An 18377-nucleotide genomic window follows, 5' to 3' on the forward strand; every position below is an offset into this window, starting at 1 on the left:
GTGGGGTTCTGTTAATGACTCAAATTTGGGATGATTTCACCAAGGGGTTCCTGAGATACAGCCCCTGAAAAAACAGCTTTTCTTAAGATCGAGAGATTTTGGCAACCTATTTTTGCTCACAGATGAGATCAAACCAGGGCACAGATCATCACACCATGGTCTCAAATGCTCTAGGATTACCCTAAGAGAGTGCATGACACCCACTAGTCCTTTGGGAGAAATCAGATTAAAATGTTATTTGAAAACCTTTGCTTCTCTACTTAGGCATGCTAAGGCTCTCAAGCCTATTCTCGTGCCTCATAGATTATACTGAGTATGCATGGACAGAGGAGCTAACAGGATTGTTAGCCTTCCAAGTTTCACACTAGCTGGATAGCTCAAGGGGATAAGCTGTAGTTCTTTGAACTTGACCAACTCAACCAGTGTCAGGCCAAGTGCCACCCTGGGCAGAAATTTAGAAAAGGTTGGATGACATAGTGCTAAAATCTATCTCTGTTGAGAGGGCAGTATTTGGGGGGAATGTAATTTTTGTAAAATTATTTTTATAAAAAGAAATACAAAAGTTTGCTGGTGGGGGAGGGGCATCCTAGGGGGTGGAGAAGTGGAGGGAATAGCAGGGAGGAGTTTGGGGTTGCATCAAGGGGAGGGAGATAAATGGGGGTGAGTAGTAGGGGAGGTGAGAAAGGTTAGAGGGCTCATGGGAGTGGAAGGGTGAGGGACACTGGGAAGGGGACATGGGGTGAGTGGCATGGGGGAGAATAGGGGCAGGGGGACCTGTCAATCCCACATTCCCCCCTTTTGTGCCAGGATCTGGGGGTCTGAGCCCCTCAGCCTACCTCCCCCACCCCCGCCATGTGAGCTGGGATCTGGGAGATCCTGTCCCAGAAGTGTCTGAGCCCCACTCCCTGTGTGCCAGGACCTGGGGGATGGACCAATGCCCATCTATGTGGGTCTGACCCCCTTCTGTGTGCCCTCTCGTGTGACCTGGGTTCTGGGAAGGCTTGCCTTTCTAGTGGGGTCTGAGCCCCTCTCCCCACCCGCACTTATGTGAGCTGGGATCTGCAGTCGCTGCTCCCAGGGTGTCTGAGCCCTGCTCCTTGCCTCCCTGTGTGTGTGCCAGAATGTGGGGGGCCATGCCCATCTACAGGGGTCTGACCCCTCCCTCCCTACCCCTACCCATGGGAGCCAGGTTCTGGAGGTGGCTTGCCTTTCTGGGGGAGCTGAGAACCTCTCCATGCCCCTCCATGTGAGCGGGCATCTGGGATGGGGGGGACCAAAGGTTATTCAAATGTAAACATCTGAAATCCAGAAAATGAATAATAAAGATACACATCACCCCCTGTGTGGAGGGGGGCTAAGCAGAGTATCTGAGGCAGGGGCACAGTTTGGAGGAGAAGCTGACTAGGTGGACCTGGGGCAGGCTGCAGAAGCCTGGCTGAAGCAGGGGCAGGAGTCCCAGCGGGAATAGGTAGTGGGAGGGAGGGAGCACTGATCCAACTCAGTGTGCAGATCAGACTCTATAACCAAGGTAGTGTGTGGCCTTCTGATGTGATATGTGCACGGAGCAATTGCTCAGCAAGGAGCAACTTCTTCCATCGTAGTGGCTTCTCCAGTGCCAAGTTGCCAACTAACAGCTTAAAGGGATGGGAGAGGGAGGGGAGCTGGAATCGTGGGGCAGGGATTGGAGAAGGACAGAGACCCACCAGTCTTCTTTCCCATGCTTAACATTACTGTAACAACCATGTAATAAAACTGTTGAGGTTTTCAGACACAGACCATGGTTCAGATTTTTCTCACCAGCCCTCTTAGCAGCTATGCATTAAAAACATTTCTAAGCCTGACAGTTATCTGCATCCCACTATAACAGTGTACTGGAGGGGAGACGAGCACTGAGGAGTCACATACCAACCATGTGACCTATTGCAAAGACCACTGGACTGGAACTATTCCTAGTTCTGCCTCTGGCCTGCAGCATGATCTTGGGCAAGTCACTCCAACTCTCCGTGCCTCAGTTTCCTATCTATACAATGGGCATAATGGTGTGAAGTTCTTTGAGATATGCTGGTGAAAAGCAATCTGTATAAAAGGTAGATCTCTTTATTATTACACAGCCACACTAAATCAACTGCAAACCTAGGCCAGAACTATAACTATCTAAGTGATCACTAACTCCTACCAACAAACACTTTTGTTTCCATTTAAAAAACGGCAATGGCAAAAAACTTTAACACAGAGCTAAGATTACCAGGTGATATCTTGTGCCACTCGCAAAATGAGTTCAGCAAAATTCAAACATCTGAAAACAGGAAATACAGAGTTACAGTAAGCATCCACACAACCTTAACTCTGCCCTGTTGGAGTGATGCCCCTCAACACCCATAAAAAACATGCTCCCTTTTCACTATAATGGACAGGCACTACCTGCACTTGCCCTACCCTCAAACACTGAGCCTACTCCTCTGACAGAATACCACACTTGTAAAATTTAACAATCACTTCATAACCTTTTACAACCTCTTCATACAGCATACCACCTAAACCTATGCTTTCCCCTCCCCAACATTAAATCCACAGGCTGCTCTCATAGTCTACCTCTACTAACAATACCCATAGTGAGAAGACCCCAGTGCCCCACTGCTAACACAGTTTACACAATTCTGAGTTGAAATGATGCAGCCGTAAGATACACATGCACCTCTTTCCTTTGGTTAACGCACGCAGTGATCTCACCGTGTCACAATCACAACTCTTCCAAGCTGCTCCACTTTATTTCTCCACCATTCAATGCAGCTCCACCTAACACAGTGAATGCAGCTGGAGTGTAGGCAGATTATTCCCAGTGGCTATTACCAGCTCTGAGGGGGCAGTGTTAAGGTTGTGTGTGCATTTACCTTCACTCTGTATTTTCTGGTTTTCAGAAGTCTGAGTTTTGCTGAATTTGATGTTCTGGAAGGGCATAAGCTATCGCCAGCATCCTTAACTCTGAATTAATGACGGTTTTTGCCATTTAATTCAATAGAGTTTTCTGCGCTAAGTGTTTTACTCCTATTTGTTTCTGAAGTTCAGATTGAAAAGTCATATTAGATTAAGACCTCTACAGATGTTACTGCTGTGAAAGACTACCATGTCATTTTAGCAGGAACAGAGGCTGAGGTACTGCTGTGCTGATGGTGTCTGATGGAGACTCACTAATAAGATCTGATTTCATGAGCTTTGCATCCTATTAAGACAACTGGGGATCAGGACTGTGTGCCTGATAGAAAAATGCAAACAATGGAAAGTCACTTATGAATATTAATAGGATTTGAAACAATGCAAAGCAAAATTGTTGATGAGACTGGAAAAATAAGATGGGGGAGGGAAAGCAACTGTTACACGATGTAACATGACCTCTGTCTCGCTGCACATGCCTCCTCCTGCACATGCCTATGCCTTGTCACTCAAAAACCCTGGTAAATTTGAAGATGCTGCTCTTCAATCTGATAGTTTTCCAGAACCAATCTCAGCTCCACAGCCTGCTGCTTGTGTGTGGTGTGAGTATAATTGAAGAATCTGATCCATGAGAGAAGCCCCGTCCGCCAGCCCTCAATCTTCCCCAGCATCCCTGCCCAGGCGCAAACCAACATCAGCTCCATGACTATTCAGAGAGTTGTTTTTAAAAGTAGCTTGGCTTATCTCTAATAACCTCCCTCCATGGGTGAGACATCATCCATGTCAATGATCTGTATGCATCTGTAACCTTGATACACCACATCAGCCAGTAATGCTCCTCGCCCCTTGTCCACTCCCATGGTCCTGCAGTTTTGTGATTGGCTCAGAGCCACTGCCTGCCACACTCCTCTTCCTCATGGATCAGTTCCTCAGGCATAGCACAGGAAATAGTGGATTGTGTTTTGCAAGATCTGTTCTGTGATGCATAGCTGGAGGCAGCTTGGGTGTTTCCCAGAAATACCTGCGAGTGAGATTTACTTCTGTCCGAGAGGAGCCAATCTGTTCACAACAAGCTAGCCCAGTGTGATACCAAAAGGCAGATTTCGGACATTTGCGACTTGCTCCCTTAGCTGTCTAGCAGATAATTTTAATCCTTTGTGCTTTTTGTCTTTTAAAGTACTTGACAAACATTAACCATTATGTCTCTCAACCTCTCACAAAATAAGTAAATATAATTATTCTCATTTTACAGAATTAAAAATGGAAACAGAAAAAGAGCTGGTGACTTGCCAAAGTCTCTAAAGGCCGTCAGTGGCAGAGCTAGGATTAAAGCTCCTAGTCCTGTCCTCAAACCAATAGTCCCCTGCCTAGGGTTGCCAGGTGTCTGGTTTTTTTACCAGAACACTTGGTCGAAAAGGGACCCTGGCAGCTCCGGTCAGCACTGCTGACCGGGCTGTTAAAAGTCCAGTCGGCAGCACAGTGGGGCTAAGGCAGGCTCCCTACATGGCTCCGCATAGCTTCCCAGAAGAAGTGACATGTCCCTTTGCTCTGAGGTGAAGGCATGGCCAGGGGGACTCTGCATGCTGACCCTGCCCCGAGCACTGGCTCCGCAGCTCCCATTGGCCACAGTTCCCAGCAAATGGGAGCTCAAGGGGTGGTGCCTGCGGGCAGAGGCAGCGTACGCTGTGTACTGCTGCCTGGCCGTGCCTCTGCCTCGGAGCCCCGGGGAGCTGCCCAAGGTAAGAGTCGTCCGCATCCCTCACCTCCTCCCGCACCCCAACCCCTTGTACCAGCCCAGAGACCCCTCCTCCTCCTAAACCCCCATCATCAGCCCCACCCCGGAATCCTCACACCCCCCCGCACTCCAACCTCCTGCCCCAGCCCGGAGCCCGCTCCCACAGCTTGAACTCCTCATTCTTGGTTGCAGCACCACCCCATAGCTGGTATCCCCTTCCACACCCCAAACCCCTACCCCAGCCCAGAGCCCCCTCCCGCACTCTGACCTCCTCATTTATGGTGCCATCCCAGAGCCCACACCCCCAGTCAGAGCCTTCACCCCCTTCTGCACCCCAACCCTCTGTCCCAGCCCGGTGAAAATCAGTGAGTGAGGGTGGGGGAGAGTGAGCAACAGAGGGAGGGGGGACGGAGTGAGCGGGAGGCGAGGGAGGGGCAAAGCCTCAGGGAAGGGGCAGGGCAAGGCATTTGGTTTAGTGAAATTCAAATGTTGGCAACCCTAACCCTTCCCCCAGCCTCACTCTCAACAGTAACTTTCTATATTTTTTTTATATAGCACATGAAAGTTGCATGGAATATTTGGATTATAGAAATTCATAACATGTTCTGGGCTCCCAGCTTGCTCACATTTTGTTTCTTACAATGTTGATCTCTCTGCAGAAGTGTTTGAAAATCTCTGGGACATTGATCAGCTTTCTTTATTCATGGTATTTTAACCATCACATTATTTAATAAAAGGACATGGTCACATTTTATTTATATAATTTGAGGTGTATTTTTAGCCTTTCCTCATCCTCCCCCCATGCTCTTTAGAAGAGAATAACGTTTCCTTCCCTACCCAGTTTGATTTTTCATCACTAGATCTCAAAGCATTTTAGAAATGAAGATAAGTATCTCCATTTTACATATTGGGAAACTGAGGCACAGAGTGTGTAAGTGACTTGCCATCATGTATACAGGAGGTCAGTGTCAAAGCCAGGAATAGAACCTAGGTGTCCTGACTCCTAGTCCAGTGCCTTCTTCACCAGAATACATTGAATTAGGACACCAGCATGATTGGTGCCATCAAGGTTGTACTTAGAATAGTCAGCAACTGCCAACTCTGGAGCTCATCACTTTAACACAATATTTTTATGTAGGTCCTACTTTAAATATTTTTCATTAATGGATTTGTGACCTGGGTTAATTTCCCTGCTCTACTCCAGACGTCCTGTGTGACCTTTGGCAATTCACTTAGTCTCTCTGTGCCTCAGTTTTCCCACCTATAAAATGTGGATAACAGCACTTCCCTACCTCACAGAGATGTTGTAAGGATAAATACATCAAAGGTTGTGAGATACAGTAATGGGAGCCAGATAAGTACCTAAAATAGAATTACCCATTTGATATTTGGAGATTTGAGATTAATTTATATTAAGACTCCAAAGAATGTTCTTTGTCAAAATAAGACCTAGGCAAACTTGACTGAAGGATCGGGCCCTAACACCAGTTAAATGAGTGAATAACTGGAGCATCCTAATAAATCTGCGGTTCTCTTTAATTGCCTACTACTGAGTTCTTTGTAGCCAACTGACACTGAGGTTCACCAAATCAGCCTCCCATCCTGTCATCTCTGGGCCCTAATTGGTGAGAGGGGCTTCTTGTGCCTGGCCTCTGCAGGGAGACATTGCTTGTTTGCATTGTATTTGTGGCATAATTACAAATAGCACAGATCATTTTTATTAGCCAAGCTGTCTGCATTAAAATGATAGATGTTTTTGCATTATTAAGAACATCCAAGGGAGCTTCCATAGTGACAGGAAAAAGATAATTTTCCATTTAGCTTAAGAGCAGATGGTTACGGAAGCGTTCTAGGTAAATAAATTAAGAAGAAGCCACCCTCACTAATAGTTGAGTAAACAGGACTGGAAACGGCCTGCACAGAGACAGGCTTTTCCCTTCCTTTCCTGCAAGATCCTCGGTTCTGCTCTGCAGCCTACAGCCCCGTGTGGATGGTGTTTTAATTAATCAATTTGCTTTTTGGCCCAAAGGCAATGGAAAAATGTCTGACTCCTGCTAAACCAAGACTCCTAGCCAGGGGCAGCTCCTGTGAGCACTGCAAAATACCTGCCTAGGTAGTAAACTACAGCCAGGCTACATCAATGATCTTTATCAACCTTTTGAAAATGCCCGTGATATCTAGGCACCAAGAGCTCTCTCGGAAAGGAATATTAGTATCATATTTTCATATTTGTATTGCAGTAGTTCTTGCTAAGTGTTGCATGCAAAAATACAGCCCTCGCTCCAAAGAACGTACAATCTAACAAGACGAGGAACTTACAACAGAGGAAGAGAGATGCAGTCAGATGAAATACATGTCCTTCTGATAGAATTTGGTCATACTAAGGTCTGTTAGCACCCAGCAGTGATGGACAGAGCCAGATGTAGTGGTTCTCATGCTATCACCCAAAGCCACACAGTGTGCTATTGAGACGATGGGTAGGGGGACATAGCCCATAAGTAGGTCTTTTGCTTATGAAGGGGTTATAAATCCACTGTTTAGAAGAACTCCCTGGAATAAATTAATTTGTGCTCTGTTTTGGGGATTAGACCTCCTCTGTTGCTTTCAGTAATTGGAACAGGAAGATTTGCTCAGGCAGGGAGCTGTTTCAGCTACTGCACAGTATTGGTTAGAGGCCAGGTCCCGCTGTCCTTGGTGTAGCACATCCTAAAACACCTTATGGAGCGAGGTGCTTTCTGCCAAGCTCTCCAGTGAAACAGCCGCCATACTGTGTGCAGCTTGTAGCCTTCATAAGGATTCCTGTCACAGTGTATTTCTTAAATATTTTAAAAGTCCTAAGGAAATCTCAATGACAACCCCCCTTTCTCCCCCACATGAAGATAAGATTGTTAATATCTATGAACTAGCAAAGTGGCCTGACCTGTGAAGGAACACTGCAGTTTTCTCAAAAAACACAAAAGTTTAAAAATATGGAAATGCTTAGATGCTAAGGTGCTGGACACCTTCAAAATACAAAATAAGTTGGATAGATGTGCACAGTGAAAACCACATGACCAACCTTAACTCCTGCCACTGTATCACCACCGGAAGCCAGGTGACAATCCTGTCCTCAAGCAACTTATATCTTCACCACACCAGTGCCTCTGGAAATTGAGAAGTGCTCTGTATGGTCTTCCTAGCTCTTATTTAATAGACTGATTTTTCTCAACTGTAGTGTTTAAACCAAAGTGCATGTGTCTCAGCGAGCAATACTTTTACCTTCAAAATGATAAGCCAGTGCTGGACAGAAGTCAGCTTTCTGTTTGTTCACCAAAAGTAATCAGGACCTGGATTCTTCTTCAGGACAACTCCCCATGATATACTGAGGTTTCTGACGTGCAGAATACCCTTTCATGCACAACAGAGATACCGACTGGTAGGAATTGGACTGGAGGGAGCTATAACACATGGACAAAATGAGAGTTCCTTGACTAGACAGGCAAATTACACGAAGCAGGCTTAAGATTTCCACAGCCACTCCTTAACTCCTTAAAGTTCTTATCTGAACACACTTCATTAACAATTCTGGATCAAAAGGTATTCATCTTATAGGCAAGGAGGTCTGTACGATAGGTTGTAACGGCATGACGCAGAGTTAAGGTTGTTTGCATCCCTTTAAAACTGTGTCTCTCTTGAATATCTATTGGTTGGGTGTGTTTCTAAGTGTAACTTGACTGTGAATTTCCAGGCTTTTTCTGCCTTTTGGGTTTGCAGAACTGCAGTTTTCTTTGTAAGGGTGTTTTCCCTTAAATGATTGGATATTTAGAAACTTACTCTGAGAATTTAATGATGTTAACGCTTTGGAATATTTTCTCACTTCAGGACCTTGCAGATTCACTCTTTACTGCTGCACAGAGCAGGGCTGGTGTGCAGCTCTGGAGAGCACGTGTAGGTCTGGCCAGTGCCTCCTCTCTGCCCTGGGTAAAGCTCCCCATTGGCTGAGGTGCAGTTTTACAATTCCTGTTTTTCCCAAGTTGCTGTCAGTCTGCTTAAAGAATTCACCCCAATTAATCATTAATGTGAGTGCTGAGGTGAGGATCAGGAAGCCATGAGCCTTCATGCCACCTGGGGAGGAAGGGGAGGAAATAGAGGTTGTATTACAATGTGTCTAGCTTGAATGTCTGCTTCCCCCGTTGACCTGATACGAGCGCCTCATCTTTGTTCTCCCATCCCCTCTGCAGCCCCCTTCATGGGGAAATCGGCCCTAGCAAGTGAGTCTAACTCACAGGAAGTTATTACCGTCTGAGCCACTGACTGCAGCGGGAAACTTAAGTTCTCTTCATGCGTTTTCACAAGGCAGCATCTCTCTGTAGCAAATATCCTGGTGGCGGTGGCAGGAGCAGCGGCTACTATTGCTGCCATTCTTTACTCTGAATCCACTCCATTTCTCTTCCCCTCTCCCATCTCATGGCTCTTACATACACACTAAAAAGAAGCATAGAAGAGAATTCACAATGTCCTGCATTGTGGGCTTGCACTTTTCCCAAGACTAGCAAACCTGTGTTTTAATATGTGTTCAAAACTGAACCTTCACAGAGCGAGAATTGGCCAGCCAGCACTTCCCCTTTCAGTTGTGCTCTGGTTGGATTTTGCATGCTAAGCAAGGTCCGACCTGGTCAGTACCTGTCTGGGTGCTCTAGGAAGTGGTGTAGTGGACACAGTAGAGTTCTTCCCACTAAATGAATGCTTTGCTGTGGCGCTAGGGGACATTGCTGTTGGAGATGTTGTGTTATGAATTAAAACTGATACGGATATCCTTTTATGGTCATAAAAGTTCCCGCCTCATGTTGGAATGCTAGAATTCAGTGCACAAAGTAAGGCTTTCTAAATTTCCTTTCTTTCAAACAATATCCAGGCATGCAATATCCGTCTCCATGGCTGTTGCTCTTCTGACTGCTCAGAGAGCACTGAATGCTTTGAACCCCATGGCACTTTTTATGAGATCAGGCACAAGTTTTCTGGCCAAATTGCAGTGCTTTCCGAACTCAGCAATTCCTCCTGTTCTTGTTGTTCTCTTCCATGTATGAATGGAAAGCTTGATGCTCCAGGGCTGTGAATCCAGAATCTTTCATCAAAATGAAGTTCACGTCCATAGAGCCTCTATTGGAACAGGCCTCTTTCCTCGGTCATAATATATTTGTGGGGCAGATTGGTCAGAAGCAAGAAGGCCCTTCCAGGGTCTAAACAGAGCATGATTCAGCTGCTTTCAGAAGAACTCCCTCCCAGAACCCATCATTCCTACACTGCATTAGCTTCTGGGAAGCTTTGGTGTGTAAAGACCAGTCGTGATCCAGGCCAGCTGTGAGAATAAATTTGCAAGCAGCCCTCTTTTGGCTCTTGCTGTAGCACTCTTTGAAAAGAGCCCTTCTCTGTCTCGCTGTGCCTTTTCAGAGACGTAACCAATGTTTTCCACAAACGGAAAAGTTTACACTTCTCCGCTTGCTGCAGTTCCTGCCAGAATTTTTTTTTTTTTGAGTTGCCACAGCAACTACCTAGAGAAAGAATAATTAAAAAGCTCTGCTGCTGGTTATGCTTGTGCCCTGTTTGTTGTGCCCATGCATTTCCCTAGCACTGCATGAGGCCACAGAGGCGGTGATTGAAAGCTCTAATAACCCCCAGTAATGGAGCCAATTATGGCAGCTAATGTTTCTGTTAAGAATACATGAATATATAAACCAGCATGTGTGTGGAAGTGTGGGGGAGACTTCCTGGACTGCGTGTAAAGCTTCCTGGATAGTCCCTAAGTGTGACCAGCCAATGTGCCTCTTGCCCTGCCTTGCTGGAGGAGGACAGCCAGAGATCCAGCATTGGCTCATCTCCACGGTAGATAGTTCAGGCACGCCGGCTCCCCGTCTGCTGTTACGCGGTTGGCTAACTGATGTCAGGAGCCATTACTGTTGACTTACGAGCATGGCCCTACACCACAAACATGTGTTTGTGCTTGTTGTAATTACGCTTCAGCCACCTTTGTGGGGAAGCCAGGTTGTGGGGCTTCTGCTGAAGGGGTCTCCCTGCGGAAAGCAGCTGCAATCTCCTGATAAGTGGGGTAGTGCTTGCATGGAAATTGCAACCAGTTTCCCAAAGTTCTGAGGGAAGCAGCCAGGAACACGCTGAGCAGGACAGAACCAGCGGAGGTGTGCTAGCAACGCTTTAACAAAAATGTGCCACCTCAGTCAGTGATACATGTGACACTCCCTAGGTGAAACGTTCCTCCCAGGCCCCGTCTCAAAAACCCTATTGCTTCCATTCTCTTACCTCACCTCCCTTCTTACCCCAGATCCATCTCTTCATTTGCCCCACCCCACTCCACTATGTACCTCCCTCACCGTAGCAACACTGCTGACAGGCCAGTGTCCTGCAGCCTCTGCTAGGGTGGGAAGCATGTCATCTTGTTACCTCTGACTGCAATGGTTGGGTGGGTGTGGAATGGGCATCCCTTTTGTTCTTGAGGGTCTCTCCAATTTGTTTATTCTCTCCTAGCTGAAGTATGGAGATGTAGCGGAGCAGTTCTCTCTCGGGCAATTCAGAATAGGGTTACAGGAGGGGAAAAGGGACTTCAGTCCCTCCCAATATTGGCTCTTCATACTCCAGGCTGAAGCAGAAGAGGCAGGCACCAGACTGGAAGAGGCAGGCTGCAGGACTCCCGTTCAGAGCAGCAGCTTGGGCTCCTCTCTCCCTCCCCAGGTGCCAGGGGCGTCAGGATGGGAAGGCTGAAAATGCGACGTGATGCAGTTCCCTCTGTGCACCTAGACACACTGATGAGAGATGCAAAAAGGGAGTTCCCTTTGCAGCCACTGCTGAGATCAAGCAATAGTGTGCACATTCAGAGGACTGGAAACTTCAGCAGAGCGAGCCTTAGCATTTTGGTGCAGGTTATGAAATAGTGTTCTGTCATCTCCCTGCCAAAGGTAGCCAATTTCTGTCTGCAGGTATCATGCTGCTATGAATAAGCCCTACCTGAAAATTCTGGAGAGGGTCAGTGAGCTGATCCATTCGAATACGTCCCAAACATTAAAGTGGGTCCCCCAGTTTCATGTTGCAGAAGCGGAATCTTGCTGCATATTACTTTTAATTTCTTTTAATATTTACTGTGCATTCCCATAGTACATGGAGGCCTCATTGTATTGAGTGCTATACATAAGACATGGGCCCTGCCCTGAAGAGCTCACAATCTAAGTTCATCAGTGACATGTGAAAGATGGGATAAGAGAGAGAGAATCATCTGCTATAAATGTATTTTGTTTGCAGGGTTATAAATAGATCAAGTAGAAACACCAAGTAACTCTAGTTGCCCGTCATGCCATGACTGGCTGCTTTTTATAGCTGTCATGGCAGAGGTGGGTCCTGGAGGATGTGAAAAAAGAGGACAGTGCTCTCATGCACCAGATGTAAATTGGCAGCGCTCCACTGAAGCCACACAATGGAACCCAGGAATCATGACACTTGCTCTAACCACTCTTCCTCCCATCCTTACCTTTACCACCCTATCCCTCAACCCCCAACGTCTTTCTGTAGGGTTACACTGGGGACCCTTCTTCTGTAAGTATTTGGGTGATTCTGTATAGATTTGTGCTGGGCAAACTTTCAAAGGTTCATATTTATGATAAACCCTCAAAATAGGGATTACCCCAACCTCTGGCCCAAACAAAGGCCTTAAAGTAGTCCGCAAAGTAAGATGCTTCTATGTCATTGTCCCAGACATGAGGGAATGCTGGGAAGTGCATTAATGGCAGGCTGGGACCATTGCTATTTCCAACTGATACCTCCAAGTAAAACAAGTGACTCTTTTTCCCTTCACCTGGCCACACCCAACTCTGTCACATGAAAATCCATTTCTATTATAAATCATTGAGCTGAATTTCTAACAGCAGTAAAAGGCCACCTGAAATAGATCGATAGAGAAGTTAACAAACAGTTTGTTACACCCGTAATAGCTGATCATATACCCTTGGCTATTAACTGCAGGCAAGGACCAGGTTCTGGGGGATAACTGGCAACATAAACAATGGCCACATAATAGAGAATGAACTCTAGGGAAGGGACAAAGCCTATTCAGCTACAGAAAAAGGTGCTAGCTTTGAACAGCATCCAGGAGCTGCCATCAACCAGGTAGAAACTGGTCAGCTGCTGTGCAGGAAAGGAGATCTGAGAGCTGAGTGGACAGCATCAGTCTGAATTCAGTGGGCCCTAGCCAGAAAGGCGCTCGAATGCCATGGTGAGGAACTTTGGTATAAATTCCTCAGTAGATAGCTAGAGAGTTCAGATTGGGATCCAGGTCAGTCTTTTTTGATTCAGCCCATTACAGAAACAGGAATCAACCATGAAGTTGATCCAGAGACAAACTTTTACAAGGTTTGTGGATGTTAGGACCTGGGAGTCAGTGGTCACACCCATCATAACTGGAGTCTCCCGGCTTAATGTATCTTGGACTATGTGTTCAGAAATGGGCACCGACATTGTGTTGGCAGAATGTGTGTGCGTGATCACAAATGGGTTATTCCAGGAGCTTTCGTGGGGGCAGATGAATGCCGGTGCATAGCAGGCATGTGGTATGTGCACAAACTCTTTTAATCCATTTGGCTTTTTGTGTGGTGGTATTCGATATTTAAGAGGATTTCTTGCATGAGAATGCTCTAGTGTAAGGTCTGTCTGTCAGTAGGAGGAGAGTCCAGAAAAGGCCCATTGGGGGTGTCATAAATATAAAGGGAAGGGTAAACCCCTTTAAAATCCCTCCTGGCCAGAGGAAAAATCCTCTCACCTGTAAAGGATTAAGAAGCTAGGATAACCTCGTTGGCACCTAACCAAAATGACCAATGAGGAGACAAGATACTTTCAAAAGCTGGGGGGAGGAAAAAACAAAGGGTCTGTCTGTGTGATGCTTTTGCCGGGGACAGAACAGGAATGGAGTCTTAGAATTTAGTAAGTAATCTAGCTAGATATGCGTTAGATTATGATTTATTTAAATGGCTGAGAAAATAAGCTGTGCTGAATAGAATGAATATTCCTGTCTGTGTGTCTCTATTGTAACTTAAGGTTTTGCCTAGAGGGATTCTCTATGTTTTGAATCTAATTACCCTGTAAGGTATTTACCATCCTGATTTTACAGAGGTGATTCTTTTTACTGTTTCTTCTATTAAAATGTTTCGTTTCAAGAACTGAATGCTTTTTTCATTGTTCTAAGATCAAAGGGTTTGGGTCTGTGGTCACCTATGCAAATTGGTGAGGATTTTTACCAAACCTTCCCCAGGAAGTGGGGTGCAAGGGTTGGGAGGATTTTGGGGGGAAAGACGTTTCCAAACAACGTTTTCCCAATGAACCCAGATAAACGTTCGGTGGTGGCAGTGGAAGTCCAAGGGCAAAGGGTAAAATAGTTTGTACCTTGGGGAAGTTTTAACCTAAGCTGGTAAAAGTAATCTTGGGGGGTTTTCATGCAGGTCCCCACATCTGTACCCTAGAGTTCAGAGTGGGGAAGGAACTTTGACGGGGGTTATTTAAATTGAGGAAGATTGTTCTTGCTTTTTTAAAACAAAAATAATATTCCAGGTATTGATCCCATTTTAAATCCTTGCTGGGATCAGGATGTGTTTTGAGTGTTCTCTAGCAATAACATCACCTTTACATGTGGGCTCCTAGGTACCACAGTCCAGGGTTGCCAACTTTCTGATTGCAGAAAACCGAACATCCTTGCTCTGCTCCTGCCCCAGCCCTTCTCCAATGCCTCTCCCTCTGCTCACTCCATCCCCCCTCCCTCCGTCGCTCACTCTCCCCCACCCTCGCTCACTAGCTCATTTTCACCGGACTGGAGCAGGGGGTTTGGGTACGGGAGGGGGTGAGGGCTCTGGCTGGAGGTGCAGGCTCTGGGGTGGGGCTTGAGGATGAGGGGTTTGGGGTGCAGGAGGGAGCTCTGGGCTGGGGGGTGGGGCCAAGGAATTCAGAGTGCAGGAGGTGGCTCCAGGCTGGGCAGGGGATTGAGTGTGGGAGGGGGTGAGGTCTCCAGCTGGGGTTGCGGACTCTGGGGTGAGGCCAGAAATGAGGGGTTCAGGGTGCAGGAGGGGGCTCTGGGCTGGGGCAGGGGGTTGGGGTGCAGGAGAGGGTGAGGGCTCCAGATGGGGGTGCAGGCTCTGGGGTGGAGCTTGGGGTGAGGGGTTTGGGGTGCAGGAGGGAGTTCCAGGCTGGGGCCAAGGGGTTGGAGTGCAGGAAGGGGCTTGTGACTGGGGCAGGGGGTTGGGGTACGGGAGGAGGTTCAGGGTGCAGGCTCAAGGTGGCACTTACCTCAGGCAGCTCCCAGAAGCAGCTGGCATGTCCCTGCGGCCCTTAGGCACAGGGGCAGCCAGGTGGGTCTGCGCGCTGCCCTCACCCACAAGCGTCGCCCCCACAGCTCCCATTGGCCGCAGTTCCCAGCCAATGGGAGCTACGGAGCCAGCACTCAGGGTGGGGGCAGCGTGCGGAGCCTCCCTGGCCACCCCTGTGCCTAAAGGCTGCAGGGACATGCCAGCCAGTTCCAGGAGCCGCACGGAGCCAGGGCAGGCAGGGAGCCCTGCCTTAGCCCTGCTGCGCCACTGACTGGACTTTTAACAGCCCGGCCAGCAGTGTTGACCGGAGCCACCAGGATTCCTTTTCGACCCAGCATTCCAGTCAAAAACCAGATGCCTGACAACCCAACCCTAGTAAATACTAATAAAAGTGACGGGCCTGTTTGGACTGGAGAGGTGACTTGGTGGGATTCCTGTTGCTGTGATGGCTTCTGATTAAATCATTGCCACTCTGGCCCTTCCCCAGATAAGTTTGTTATAAAAGGAAGCAAGGAAAGTAAAAGGTACATATGCTTTCTAATGGCTGCTCTGCTCAAGATGGAGCAGTGCATGCTGGGACATGTAGTCTCTGAAGGTTGCACTTTATACTAGGAATAAGGGCAACAGCAAGCTGCATTTGGCCTACAGGCTGAGTTTGGGCACTCTGATGTGAAGCTAAAGGAGTGGCTGACAGGCAGATCTTGCAGCTCAGTGCAGTGGCATCTGGAAGTACCCCTATGTAGTGTCGCTGAAGAAACCAACCATCCTGCCCTCCTAGCTGCAATGTTTGAAGCACTGCGGGTCATGGGAGGGGTATGAAAAAAGAAAAATAAAGGTCCTGGGGACTTCCTGCCTGGGTGGATAGATGGACGGATTTTGGATAAGGCCACCCTGGCCCAGTGTGGGGTGGGGATGTTGCAGCACAGTCAGAAATGGTATTTCAGTGGGAATCTGAGTTCAGTTGACTTATTTGTGACTCTGTCTCCAGCACCTGTTCCTGCGTCCCTCTGAGCAACAATCCACAGCATGTGTGTAGTGGTGGTGGGGCGCCCAGTATTTCCTCACGTTTTACAGCAGCAAAAACATATCAGCGTAACACGGCTGGGCTTCATCAGGGCACTGAGGCTAATAAGTTTCTTCTTAAATTGCAGGTCTAAAAGACTGGTGTAGTTGTTGAATTGTTTTCTCTTTGGGCCATTTGCTCTCAGGAATATCAGTTGGTATTTTGGCTTTGCAACCAGAACAGCCCGATAACTCTGCAAGTGGCTGGGATTCTCTTGGCATACGTGCTGCTGGAAAAGGTGACTTTATTGTTCCCCATGTAAATGTGTCTCAGCACAGACAGGGAAAACACTTTGCAGACATGCCATGGACAATGGAATTCCTGAAACCCTTGCACGTCATCTTCCATTGACATATCTGTCTGTCCCAGAACATATCCGAGAGCAGCTGTATTAAGGAAAAGTGTGCCTATGGCTGGAGGTCCAACAGGTCAAGCTAATACCCCCCACCACTGCCCTTCTGAACACAGCAGGCTCTTCCCACGGCTATAGGCAAACTAATGGCTTTGGCTCTGGGAAAGGTTTCTAATCATTTTTTGTTTAGCCCAATCATGAAGAGAAAATTCCCAGTATCAGTTTTTAGAGAGAAGGGCGAGATTTTCAGCGGTGCTAAGCGGATGATCCGGATCAAGTCAATGGGAGCTGCAGGTGCTTGGGCCCCTATAGATCTGGCCTGTAATTGTCCTTGTTGCTTGTTGTCTGAAGCTTCTAGGAGGATTTTACAAATTATTTCCTTCCCAGCCCATAACTTTTACCTCCTCCTTCCCCTGTCCCCCAACTTCCTTAATGGGGAATCTTGCTTTGTTTGCCTTCTCTGCCCTTCTTAGGTGATCTGTTTCTGCACGGCTGGGCAGAGTTGATAATTAACTTGTGCTCCCTCTACTGCCTGGCTAGTTGTGTACCAGCAAAGTGCACAGTAATTGTAGGTCCTACGTATTATTTTCAAATTCTCAGATGGAGTGGATTTGAAAAAAGAAACTACTGAATAATCTGAGATTCAACATAGGGTGATATCATTCATCTGTGCTAGTAGGAATGTGTTGAGCACCTCCAGGCAGGCCAGCCTCCAAGACCGGGGAAGGAGTGGGGTCATGACAGTTGCAGGCAGTGTCAGCTTGACATCCAAAGGTCAGTTCATATCCTAGAGACTATATGGCCTTTGAGGGCTGATTGATCTGATCTATGCTATAGGAGTATGGGTTAGAAAAAGTAACTTTGTTTTTATCTCTTTATGCCAAAGAGAAACATGCCATATGTTATCATTAAATATCCATGCTTCTCCAGTCCTCCCTATCTTTACCACTGTCCCAGCCATGTATGCAGCAGGATTTATAGCAGTATATGAAATGGGTCACCTAGTGGAAAGGTAACCTGCAGAAAGGGTCTTGTTTGACTGCCTTTCTCCCATTGCCTGGAGATATGCCCTGCAGACTGAAGTCCATCAGCAAACAAGGATGGTCAGAAAGCAGAGTGGTGAGGGTCTGAGACCTTCAACCCACAGGGCACTACGGAAATACTTCAGAGTTGGCCACTCTTCTCCAGGCAGTTACAGGAAATGCCCAGAGATAGTGTCAAGACCGATTAAGGAATCAACCAGCCAAGAGATGTCTGGGGCTTCTCCACTCCTTAGCTTGGGCTTAGTTTCCTCATTGCCTGCTTGGTGGGAGTGGGGAAGGAAAGCAGCCATAAGTTAGTGCAAAACCTCTGGAGTGGAACTTGAGAAGTGCATCTGTCTTCAGGGGGAGGAGGAGGGAAGTTTAATGCTGTCATCTCTCAGTTATTCTGGATGTTTCATCTACTATTGGAGGGAGAACTTCCTGAGGGAGGCCTAAATATCCAGCTAGCTCTGAGAGCAAAACCAGCCCCCAACTCCACTGAAAAGCTGCCTCATATGTCACAGCAGTGATGGTTCCGAGGCATCTGCGGCCTTAGTTACTGAAGTTACTGACTGCTTGAGTAACTACATGGAAGTTGAAGAATACAGTCCCTGTTGCAATATTGGAATCTCTCTTGGCCACAAATGATCCAAAAGAGCCTGCATGTAAGATACAGAAAGATGGGTGTGGAAGAAATTTTCACTCCGAGGGCACTTTTACATACCTAGGAAGCAGCTGTGTGTCTGTGCAGCACAAGGAAGGGAGATTTGTTGTCCCCTTGAACAATGTTAGTACCGCCTTAATTTGTGTATTCAGCTCTTAGATACCATGGTGATAGGCTTTTCATAACAATATTTTATATAGCGCTTTTCATCAGTAGACCGTAAAGTGCTTCACAGTTTTTAATATGTTTATCCTCACAACACACTTGCGAGGTAGGGAA

At 47.1% G+C, this 18377-nt stretch overlaps 1 protein-coding gene across 1 annotated transcript in view; it reads left to right on the plus strand.

The window, feature by feature from the left end:
* LOC141989078 (transmembrane protein 263-B-like) overlaps positions 1-18377 on the plus strand; it is a 304105-nt gene that overhangs the window by 267997 nt on the left and 17731 nt on the right. The window lies entirely within an intron of this gene.

The sequence above is a fragment of the Natator depressus genome, chromosome 6, assembly GCF_965152275.1.
Source record: "Natator depressus isolate rNatDep1 chromosome 6, rNatDep2.hap1, whole genome shotgun sequence".
NCBI lineage: Eukaryota > Metazoa > Chordata > Testudines > Cheloniidae > Natator > Natator depressus.